General features: G+C 47.4%; 2 pseudogenes; both read left to right on the plus strand.

Annotated features, from left to right (window-relative positions):
- The first annotated feature begins 5,698 nt into the window (after positions 1-5,698).
- LOC149548650 (18S ribosomal RNA) lies at positions 5,699-7,484 on the plus strand (annotated as a pseudogene).
- Positions 7,485-7,843: 359 nt separating this feature from the next.
- On the plus strand, positions 7,844-9,550 carry LOC149548651 (25S ribosomal RNA; annotated as a pseudogene).
- The last annotated feature ends 3,109 nt before the right edge of the window (positions 9,551-12,659 follow it).

Here is a 12,659-nt window from a genome sequence, read left to right on the forward strand (position 1 = left end):
GCTAGCACAATTTTGGAAAAAGGTTTGGCAGTGCTTGCCAGCCCTTACCGCGTCTACTTGGTGATTTTAAAACTCAATCTAAAACAAGAGCCCTTGTCTAGCACCTCCGTTCAGTGTTGCTCAGGTATTAAATCAATTTATGCCATCAGCAAGAATCCCCCAATGAATGCCTACACTTGGACCCTCTCTTAGATCACCTTCTTCGATCACTCGACTAACGCAATTATGGAAGAGACATGGCAGCAGTTGCCATTCTACACCTCGTCTGTTCTGCGATTTCGAAGTTGATCTAATGGCCAGCCCTTGTCTCTAGCCATGAGGTGGGTGCTTGGCACTCTATCAAAGAATTTTGCATGCCTATCATGGCTACAATGGGAGAGGTGGTTGCCACGAGCCTCTCTCGTGCCCCCCTCATTGATTCATTGCTGCTATCAAGGCAGATGGATATGTCAGATTTTGAAATGGTGGACGCCGACGTTGAATCAATTAGAGGGGTATGAAGCCCACCCTCGAGGGTGCTATTCCTGGACTCTCCTTTAGATCATGTTTTCTTGTCACTCATCTGGCACAATTTTGGAAAAAGGTTTAATAGTGGTTGCCAGCCCTCACCGCGTCTACTTGGTGATTTTAAAACTTGATCTAAAATGGGAGCCCTTGTCTGGCACCTCCGTCCAGTGTTGCTCGGGTATTGCATAAATTTTTGCCATCGGTGCAAATTCCCCAATGAATGCCTATTCTTGCACCCTCTCTTAGATCACCTTCTTTGATCACTCTACCAATGCAATTACGGAAGAGACTTGGCAGCAGTTGCCATTATACATCGCATATGTTCTGCGATTTCGAAGTTGATCTAATGGCGAGCCCTTGTCTCTAGCCATGAGGTGCGTGCTTGGTGCTCTAGCAAAATTTTTTGTGAGCCTATCGCGGTTACAATGGGAGAGGTGGTTGCTGTGAGCCTCTCCCGTGCCCCCTCATTGATTCAACACCGCTGTCAGGGCGGATGGATATGTCAGATTTTGAAATGGTGGATGCCGACGTTGAATCAATTAGAGGGGCATGAAGCCCACCCTCGAGGGTGCTATTATTGGACTCTCCTTTAGATCAAGTTTTCTAGTCACTCAGCTGGTGCAATTTCAGAAAAAGGTTTGGCAGCAGTTGCCAGCCCTTACCGCATCTACTTGGTGATTTTAAAATTTGATTTAAAACGGGAGCCCTCGTCTAGCACCTCCATCCGGTGTTGCTCAGGTATTGCATAAATTTATGCCATCGGCCTGAATCCCCCAATGAATGCCTACACTTGGACCCTCTCTTAGATCACCTTCTGTGATCACTCGACTGACGCAATTACAGAAGAGTCTTGGCAGCGGTTGCCATTCTATACCATGTGTGTTCTGCGATTTCGAAGTTGATCTAATGGCGAGCCCTTCTCTATAGCCATGAGATTGGTGCTTGGTGCTCTAGCAAAAATTTTGCATGCCTATAGTGGCTACAATGGGAGAGGTGGTTGCCACGAGCCTCTCGTATACCCCCATCATTGATTCAATGCTACTGTCAGGGTAGATGGATATGTCAGATTTTGAAACGGTGGACACCGACGTTGAATCAATTAGAGGGGCATGAAGCCCACCCTCATGGGTGCTATACCTGGACTCTCATTTAGATCATGTTTTCTTGTCAGTCACCTAAAAATAATTTTAGAAAAAGGTTTGGCAGTGGTTGCCAGCCCTCACCGCGTCTACTTGGTGATTTTAAAACTTTATCTAAAATGGGAGCCCTCGTCTAGCACCTCCATTTGGTGTTGCTCGGGTGTTGTCTAAATTTATTCCATCGGTTTGAATCCCCCAACGAATGCCTATGCTTGGACCCTCTCTTAGATGACCTTCTTCGATCACTCGACCGATGCAATTACGGAAGAGACTTGGCAGCGGTTGCCATTCTACACGCGTCTGTTCTGCGATTTCGAAGTTGATCTAATGGCGAGCCCTTGTCTATAGCCATGAGGTGGGTGCTTTGGCACTCTAGAAAATTTTTTTTCATGCCTATCATGGCTACAATGCGAGAGGTGGTTGCCGCGAGCCTCTCCCATGCCCCCCTCATTGATTCAATGTCGCTATCAGGGCGGATGGATATGTCAGATTTTGAAATGGTGGATGCCGACGTTGAATAAATTAGAGGGGTATGAAGCCCACCCTCGAGGGTGCTATTCCTATACTCTCATTTAGATCATGTTTTCTTGTCACTCAGCTGGTGCAATTTCAGAAAAAGGTTTGGCAGTAGTTGCCAGCCCTCACTGTGTCTTCTTGGTGATTTTAAAACTCGATCTAAAATGGGAGCCCTCGTCTAGCACCTCCGTCCAGTGTTGCTCGGGTATTGCATAAATTTATGCGATCAGCACGAATCCCCCAACGAATGCCTACCCTTGGACCCTCTCTTAGATAACCTTCTTCCATCACTCGACCGACGCAATTACAGAAGAGACTTGGCAGCGGTTGCCATTCTACAGCGTGTCTGTTCTGCAATTTCAAAGTTGATCTAATGGCGAGCCCTTGTCTCAAGCCATGAGGTGGGTGCTTGGCGCTCTAGAAAAAAATTTTGCATGCCTATTGCGGCTACAATGGGAGGCTTTGATAAAAAAAGCTCTTGGGGACCCTCCCTAATAGAATTGATGCTAGTGTTCAAGAAAGACATGTTATTCGGATTTCGAATATTGGCACCAGCATCGTTTCTATTGGAAGGGTCATGAAGCCATCCCGATTTCGCTATGCGAGTGCTCTCTCCCTAGAGTCATTCTCTTCGCAAAAATATCTTTGGCACAAAATTTTTGGAATGGTTCGATAGCGGTTGTCATTCCAATGGTGTCATTGTGGTGGTTGCCTGGGCTGCGATCTGAAGGGCGAGCCATTGTCTAGCAGTTGGGATGTGCATCACGAGTGACAAGGGAGCCTTTGTTATCGGAAGCTCCCCATGGCCATTCGATCAGAAGAGCCATTGCTCATGTGGGCAAGGACGAATGCAGCCTCAGATTCCAAATGAAATCAGTGACACTGGATCTATATATAAGAGCGGAATGAAGGAGCAGCCCGTTTGCTATGCGCCTCTCCCCAAAGTTGCTCTTCTTTCTCACTCCATTGCCACAATTTTAGGAGTTGTTCGATAGCGGTTGTCATTCCAATGTGTCATTGCAATGATCTGGAGAGTGATGCTAAGGGCGAGAGCTTGTGTCTAGAATTTGGGATGTTTGTGCGAGTGAGAAGGGGGGGCTTCTCTTCTTGGAACCTCTCTGTGGCCTTTATATATACACCCAGTGCCGACGATATTGATGGATGCGAGCCCTTGGATTCCAAATTTGTTCATAGCTAACGTTGGTCTTTGTGAGAGATGGGTACAAAAGCACATCCCGATTGCTATGCAAGAGCTCACCAGGGTCGCCTCTGTGCCTACTCGATCAGGACAACATTGGGAATGCTTCGACAGTGGTTGTCGTTCCAATGTGTCATTGGGGGATGCCTTGGAAAGTGGCCTTTCAAGGGCGAGCTCGTGGCTAGCATTTGGATTGTGCATTGCGTCACAAGTGAATGGGGAGATCTCTCTGTGAACGGAGGCATGGTGATTGCAAGAGAAAATTGACTTAGTCAGAGCCATTGGCCTCGGGCCATTGTGATAGCCTTGCAATTTCTCTTTAATTGCAACCTATGTTTGTGCAGTAGCAGAGTTTGCATGTAAGATGGGCCTTGTTCTTGAGAGTTCCAAGAGATGACCTCTGAAACTTTTGGATTGGGCCCCTTCAAGGTGAAATTCATCCAATTGATCAGATAAAGCTCAATGTTCTTGTATCTATTCTAAGATGGTAATGATGGTCATTAATCTGTGGCGGTGAGTATATCCCATTCGATAATTGCAATGGTAGAGCTGTTGGGAAGTACTTGTCGCTTTGTTTTGTTGGATATACCCTATATGTAGGTGTCTACAGTGCTTGCAACACACTGCACATTTGGTGTTCAATTCTAAGATGCACTTGTTGCTGAGTGTGTATGGAGGTGTATCTTTTAGCCAAGGTCTCTGTCTCATTGGTACGTTCTATCATTGCATTTTTATGCTGCCCAGATGACAAGAAGGAAAGAGATGGTTGCATGGGTGCATTGCTCGATGTCCCTAATTTTTTGCCAATTGTTGGAGCCTTGGGATTGAGAGGGGGGCCGGTGAAAGGTTTGGTTGCTGCATAATTTATTCACTAGTGCGTTCTAGGTGCATGCTCGCCTCTTCACTATCTCATCCTACAAAAGTGCATGGCACTGTCATGACAGCCTTTGTCGTCCGGGCCAATAGAAGCATAGAGTATTACCAATAATTTTTTTTTGGATGCGGAAACTCTCCATGCCCTATCCTGCCCTGTGCGATCTGAATGGCTGCAGCTCATGGGTTTTGTGGGAGATACTCTTCTTCAGCTCCCCCCTAAAGAGAGCGTTTGTTGTTTGCATTGTGTAGATAAAAAGCCCAAGGCGTTTCATCTCTCTTCAGATGCAAAATTCTAGGAGGGCTTATTGATGTATGGCCATTTGTACAGGGTGCACCAAAATGCATGTAGGGGGCATATGCCTGGGAAATGGATGTCTTTGAGTGTCCTTACTTGGTCACATGCACGGTGTACATCTTTGCATTACGTCTCTACTGCGAGCATTTGTGATTCGAGCATTTTGGGGGAACGAGTTTTGTATGAGATGTTCTTCTCAGGCTCCTGTGAACCAGTGCGTTCGTCTTTGCAATGCTCTGACAAGTGCAGGCCCAATGTGTCTATCTAGAGGAAGAAATCACACGAATGCTTTTTGCTGAGATGTGGGTGCTCGCGAGTGGTTCCCTCGCGGTGCAGTTCTTCAGTATGTGCATGTGCATGAGATTGAAGCTTTTTCGACAACGCTAGTGTGAGTGTTCACCCATAGGAACTTTTTTGTACCTGCGCTGGCAGATCACGTGTCACGGGGAATGGTTAGCGAGGCTGTGCTGGGAAAGGAGATATTTTCCAGAGGTTAGACATGTCCGTGTATGCGGGAAGGCTCTCATCACCTATAAATGTGCAGAGGGGGTGTTATACATGATGCCCTTGAGTAGCCTTATAATTGAGGTGGTCACGTGCACAGTGATGCCCCCGCCAATCGCATAACTAGCCATGTTTTTGACTCATACGACCCTTCACCCTTTAGCACAGTGGTCTCCATTGGCACTTCGGCAACCAACTCTTCATCATGGGAAAATGTTTGTTGCGATCGAGAAGGATTTTGTCTGTGTGGTTGCACCTCAACAAGCATGTAGGAGGCATATGCCTGGGAAATGGATGTCTCTAAGTGGCCTTACAATTGAGGTGGCTACATGCGCGGTGCATCTCGTATAGACTCGAGGCTTCTTTTCAAGTAGTGGTGATAGCGAGTTCGAGGGTAAAGGGTTCCGTACGGGATGTTCTTCCCAGGTGCCTGTGAACCAAACCTCCCTATTCGGCCCTGTTCGATCGACGATGGGACACTTTCCTCTTGTGTGAAATCTTTGAGCGTTGCGAGTCCTGCATGTGCTGTGAAAGTCATTCTTGTTGCTTGTGCGGTGGATTATGTTTGGATGCATGGCAGAGCGAATGCAAATTTTTGTTTCCCATTGTGGCGGGCATCCCTTGGCTGTAGAAGGTCTTGGGGGTCCCCTCGTTGTCAGAAGCTACCTAGTTGGTCCTGCCAGTAGTCATATGCTTTTCTCAAAGATTAAGCCATGCATGTCTAAGTATGAACTATTTCAGACTGTGAACTTGCAGATGGCTCATTAAATCAGTTATAATTTCTTTGATGGTACTTTGCTACTCGGATAACCGTAGTAATTCTAGAGCTAATACATGCACAAAATCCTGACTCTTGGAAGGGATGCATTTATTAGATAAAAGGCCAGTGCGGGCTTGCCCACTATTTCGGTGATTCATGATAACTCAACGGATCGCACGGCCTTTATGTTGGTGACGCTTCGTTCAAATTTTTGCCCTATCAACTTTTGATGGTAGGATAGAGACCTATCATGGTGGTGATGGGTGATAGAGAATTAGGATTCAATTCTAGAGAGGGAGCCTGAGAAATAGCTACCACATCCAAGGAAGGCAGCAGGCGCGCAAATTACCCAATCCTGACACGGGGAGGTAGTGACAACAAATAACAATACTGGGCTCATCCATTCTAGTAATTGGAATGAGTACAATCTAAATCCCTTAATGAAGATCCATTGGAGGGAAAGTTTGGTGCCAGAAGCCATGGTAATTCAAGCTCCAATAGCATATATTAAAGTTGTTGCAGTTAAAAAACTCGTAGTTGAACCTTGGGTCATCACGGTCGGTCTGCCTTCTAGGTGTGCACTGGCCCTCACGTCCCTTCTATTGGCAGCGTCTTCCTGGCCTTAATTGGTTGGGTCGTGGTTTCGGCACCGTTACTTTGAAAAAATTAGAGTGCTCAAAGAAAGCCTATGCTTTGAATACATTAGCATGGAATAATGCGATAAGAATCTGGTCCTGTTCCGTTGGCCTTCAGGACCGGAGTAATGATTAATAGGGACTGTCGGGGGCATTGGTATTTCATTTTTAGAGGTGAAATTCTTGGATTTATGGAAGATGAACCACTACAAAAGAATTTTCCAAGGATGTTTTCATTAATCAAGAATGAAAGTTGGGGGCTTGAAGATGATCAGATACCGTCCTAGTCTCAACCATAAACGATGCCGACCAAGGATCGATGAATGTTGCTCTAAGGACTTCGCCAACACCTTCTGAGAAATCAGAGTGTTTGGGTTCCGGGTGGAGTATGGTCGCAAGGCTGAAACCTAAAGGAATTGATGGAAGGGCACCACCAGGAGTGGAGCCTGTGGCTTAATTTGACTCAACACGGGGAAACTTACCAGGTCCAGACATAGTAAGGATTGACAGATTGAGAGCTCTTTCTTGATTCTATGGGTGGTGGTGCATGGCTGTTCTCAGTTGGTGGAGCAATTTTTTTGGTTAATTCTGTTAATGAATGAGACCTCAGCCTGCTAACTAGCTATGCGGAGGTTCCCCTTCGTGGCCAGCTTCTTAGAGTGACTATGGCCTCCTAGGCCATGGAAGTTTGCGGCAATAACAGGTCTGTGATGCCCTTAGATGTTCTGGGCTGCATGCGTGCTACACTGATGCAACCAACGAGTTTCTCTCCCTGGCTTGAAAGGTTTGGGAAATCTTGCCAAATTGCATCATGATGTGGATAGACCATTGCAATTATTGATCTTCAATGAGGAATTCCTAGTAAGCGCGAGTCATCAGCTCACGTTGACTATGTCCCTGCCCTTTGTACACACCGCCCGTCGCTCCTACTGATTGAATGATCCGATGACATGTTTGGATCACGGTGACGACGGTGGTTCCTGTCAGCAACATCGTGACAAAAAAAAATCATGACTCTTAGCAACGGATATCTCGGCTCTTGCCATGATTAAGAATGTAGCGAAATGCGATACTTAGTGTTAACTGCAAAATCTCGTGAATCATCAAGTCTTTGAACACAAGTTGCGACTGAGGCCTAGGCCAAGGGCACGTCTGCTAGGGTGTCACACTACAAAATTTTGCCCTCCCCAGCAAGGAGCAGAGATGGCCATCCGCTTCTACAAGTGGCACACGGTCGGCTGAAATGAGCACGAGGTCTGTCGATCCATCACGATGAGTGGTGGCTCGCAAAGGTCAGCGTTGGTTTGCGCCGATCAAACGATTCCTCACAAGGAACTTTATTCTGGGCTCAGTAGCCCACCACAGTGCGGGCATTGCTGCATCTCTACTGCATCCCCAAGTTAGGCATGAGTACCCACTGAGTTTAAGCATATCAATAAGCGGAGGAAAAGAAACTTACCAGGATTCCCCTAGTAACGACGAGCGAACCGAGAAGAGCCCAGCATGAAAATTGATGGCTGCACATGTCGAATTGTAGTCTGTAGAAGCGTCCTCAGTGATGGACTAGGCCCAAGTCCCCTGGAAGGGGGCTCCAGAGAGGGTGATAACCTTGTCGGGCCCAGACCCTGTCGCACCACGAGGCACTGTCGGCGAGTTGGGTTGTTTGGGAATGCAGCCCTAATCGGGTGGTAAATTTCTTCCAAGGCTAAATACGGGCGAGAGACTAATAGCGAACAAGTACCGTGAGGGAAAGATGAAAAGGACTTTGAAAAGAGTGTTAAAGAGTGCTTGAAATTGCCAGGAGGGAAGCGAATGGAGGCCGGCGATGTGCTCTCGGGCACCTATGTGCTCGTGGCGCTAGCCAGCGAGCTTTCCATCTTACCCGTCTTGAAACATGGACCAAGGAGTCTAACATGTGTGTGATTTGTCAGGTTGGTAAAACCCGCAAGGCACAAGGAAGCTGACTGGTGAGATCCCCTCTTGGGGGGTGCACCACAGACCGACCCTAATCTTCTGTGAAGGGTTTAAGTGTGAGCACACCTGTTGGGACCCGAAAGATGGTGAACTATGCCTGAGCAGGGCGAAGCCAGAGGAAACTCTGGTGGAGGCCCGCAATGATACTGACGTGCAAATCGTTCATCTGACTTGGGTACAGGGGTGAAAGACTAATTGAACTGTCTAGTAGCTAGTTTCCTCCAAAGTTTCCCTCAGGATAGATGGAGCTCACGTGCAAGTTTTATTGGGTAAAGCAAATGATTAGAGGCATCGAGGGCATAACTCCCTCAACCTATTCTCAAAATTAAATAGGTAAGTCAACGCAGCTACTCTGTTGAGCCGTGCCACGAAATCGCGAGCTCCAAGTGGGCCATTTTTGGTAAGCAGAACTGGCGATGCGGGATGAACCAAAAGTCGAGTTATGATGCCAAATTGCGCGCTAACCCAGATCCCACAAAGGGTGTTGGTTGATTAAGACAGCAGGACGGTGGTCATGGAAGTCAAAATCCACTAAGGAATGTGTAAAAACTCACCTGCCGAATCAACTAGCCCCAAAAATGGATGGCGCTGAAGCGTGCAACCTATACTCAGCCGTCGGGGAAAGTGCCAAGCTCCGATGAGTAGGAGGATGTGGGGGTTGTTGCGAAACCTTAGGCATGAGCCTAGGTGGATCGGCCCCCGGTGCAGATCTTGGTGGTAGTAGTAAATATTCAAATGAGAACTTTGAAGACTGAAGTGGGAAAGGTTCCATGTGAACAACACTTGGACATGGGTTAGTCGATCCTAAGAGATGGGGAAACCCTGTTTCAAGGGCGCACTTTGTGCGATCATCGAAAGGGAATCAGGTTAATATTCTTGAACTAGGATGTGGCGGTGGACAGTAATGTTAGGAAATCTGGAGACGTCAGCGGGGGCCCTGGGAAGAGTTTTCTTTTCTTTTTAACAGCCTGCCCACCCTGAAATCGGTTCAACCAGAGATAGGGTCCAGCGGCTGGAAGAGCACCGCACGTCCCACGATGTCCGATGCACCTTTGAAATCCCTTGAAAATCTAGAGGATCGAGTACCATTCACACTCGATCGTACTCATAACTGCATCAGGTCTCCAAGGTGAACAACCTCTAGTCAATAGAAAAATGTAGGTAAGGGAAGTCAGCAAAATGGATCCATAACTTCGAGAAAATGATTGGCTCTGAGGGCTAGGCCTAGGGGTCTGCACCCTGAACTCGTGGGCTGTTGGCGGCCTGCCCGAGCTACTCCTGTGGCAAGGGCGGGCCTCGCATGCCGATAGGGCGACAAACACAGGATGCCCCCTTCAGAGGGCTTTCCCTAGGCGGCGAACAGTCGACTCAGAACTGGTACGAAAAAGGGGAATCTGACTATTTAATTAAAACAAAGCATTGTGATGGTCCCTGCTAATACTGACGCAATGTGATTTCTACAATTTTTTTGAACCACTCATGTCACCGTGCTTGACTTGATTCTATGCGCCCCAAATCATGTACGTGATCCAAAAGCGATTAACTCTTTTTTTGGCTAACGGCCAAAGTTTTCGAATCGACTCAGCTACCCTGACTCGAATTGCCTCGAGCCTTAACTGCCTCCATTTTTTTTTTGCTCGACTCATGTAGCTACACTTGCCTTGATTCTGAGTGGCCCGAGTCAATTACGTGATCCAAAATCGGGTAAGTTTTTCTTTTTTCTTTTTTTTGTCAAGTCCCAAAGTTTTGAACTCGAATAGAGTCGGATGCCCTGACTCGAGTCATCTCCAAATTTTTTGCACGACTCATGTCACTGTGCTCGACTTGATTCTAAGTGCCTCGAGCCGTGTACGTGATCCAAAAGCGGTTAACTTTTTCTTTTTGGTTAACACCCAAAGTTTTCAACCTGACCCGCCTCGATAACCTCGACTCAAAGTGCCTCGAGCCTTAATGGCCTCCAATGTTTTTGCATGACTCATGCCACTGTCGACTTTTCGCTCGAATCATGTCACCTAGGGCACCTCGATGGTACGTGACCTGAGCCCTATGCGCAATCCAAAACTGGGTAACATTTTTTTTTGAACTCCTAAAATTTCATTCTATTTTGCCTTATGGGGCCTATCATGATCTCTTTTTATAAAGAAAATTCTCAAATCGGATCATTTCATCTACCCTATGTCAAATCTGGCTAGCTAGGCATAACGCCTCGAGTCGGCTCAACAATACGTGAACTGAAACTTGTGCGTGATCCAAAAGCATTTTTTTTTTTTGTAATGCCCAAAATTTAGCGCTTTTTGCTGTACAGGGTCTCCCATGATTTTTTATTTTCCCCCCTTGTCAACCCACTCTGGTGACCTAGTCGGGTCACCCGAGGTTGGGGCGACGGAGTCAGGTGACCCAAGTTCGGTCGACCTAGGCGTGCGATCCTGGCTGGGGATAGCAAGTCAATTCTATAAGTTTGTTTGCCAATTTTGCTAGCCAGCTCGCCAAGATGACTTACCGTCTCGCCTCACTAGGTTGCCCCACCAGGTCACCTCTTCTTTAAGATTGCTCACCATGTCGGCTCCCCAAGTCAGCTCACCGAGTCGACTATTCAGGTTGCATCACCAAGTGGACCCCTTAAGTTTGCTCACCAAGTCAGCTCCCTAGGTCAGCTCACCAAGTCGAATCACCTAGTCATTTTACCACCTTGCCCCAGCAAGTGTGCTTGCCAAGTTGCCCCACTGAGTTGCTTCTCTAAACCCACTCACCATGTCAGCTCACCAAGTTGGTTGTTCAAGTACATTGCCAAGTGAACTCTTTAAGTTCACTCACCAGGTTAGCCTGCCCAAGTTGCCTCTTTAAGTTTGCTTGCCAGGTCGCCCCCCCAAGTCGCATCAGCGAGCTAACTCACCAAGTCACCTCACAAAGTTGACTCTTTAAGTGCGCTCACCAAGTCAGCTCACCAAGTCGACTCAACATCTCACCTTGATAAGTTGGCTTGCTGAGTTACCCCACCAAGTCGTTGCCTCTTTAAGCTCGCTCACCGTGTCAGCTTGTCAGGTTGGCTCACCAAGTAAACTAATCAAGTAGGCCCACCAAGTCACCTCAAGGATAGCTCCTCACCATGAGTCACCTCACCATGTTGACTCAATGAGTTGCCTCACCATGTTGACTCTTTGAGCTCGCTCGCCAGGTTGCCTCACCAAGTCGACTCGAGTACGTTGCCAAGTCAACACTTTAAGTTCGCTTGCCAGGTCAAATCGCCAAGTTAGCTCACCATGTCATCTCAATGAACCAACTCGGTGAGTTGCCTCACTAGGTTGGCTCTCTAATTCCACTCACCAAGTCACCCCACCAACTTGCCCCGTTAGGCCCACCCACCACCTCGCCCCGTTAGGCCCACTCTCACAAAATTGACTCTTTAAGTTTGCTCATCAAGTCGAGCCACCAAGTAATCTCACCAAGTCAACTCTTTGAGTCTGTTCATCAAGTCGCCCCACCAAGTACTCTAACCAAGTCGATTCTTCAAGTGCGTTCATCAAGGTGCCCCACCAAGTCGACTCTTTAAGTCATTTCATCAAGTCACCCCACCAAGTACTCTCACAAAGTCAACTCTTTAGGTCCGCTCATAGAGTCACCCCACCAAGTCGACCCTTCAAGTGTGTTCATCAAGTCACCCCACCAAGTTAACTCTTTAAGTTCATTCATCAAGTCACCCCGCCAGGTCAGCCCATAAATTATTTTAACCAAGTTGACTCTTTAAGGTCATTCATCAAGTCACCCCGCCAGGTCAGCCCACCAAGTGGACTCTTTAAGTTCGTTCATGAAGTCACTCTGCCAATTCGGCCCACCAAGTTGACTATTTAAGTTCGTTCATCAAGTCACCCAACCAGGTCAGCCCACCAACTACTCTCACCAAGTTGACTCTTTAAGTTTTCTCACCAAGTCACCCCGCCAGGTCGGCCCATCGAGTACTCTCACCAAGTCGACTCTTTAGGTTTGTTCATCAAGTCACCCCACCAAGTACTCTCACCAAGTCGACTCTTTAAGTTCATTCATCAAGTCGCTCTACCAGGTCAGCCCACCAAGTACTCTCACCAAGTCAACGCTTTAAGTTCGATCATCAGGTCACCCCGCTAGGTCGGCCCACCAAGTACTCTCACAAAGTCGACTCTTTAGGTTCATTCATCAATTCACCCCACTAGCTTGGCCCACCAAGTTCTCTCACCAGGTTGACTCTTTAAGTTCGTTCATCAAGTCACCCTGCTAGTTT

Source organism: Cupressus sempervirens, chromosome 7 (assembly GCF_028749045.1).
Source record: "Cupressus sempervirens isolate cs-2001-9-10 chromosome 7, ASM2874904v1, whole genome shotgun sequence".
NCBI classification, from domain to species: domain Eukaryota; kingdom Viridiplantae; phylum Streptophyta; class Pinopsida; order Cupressales; family Cupressaceae; genus Cupressus; species Cupressus sempervirens.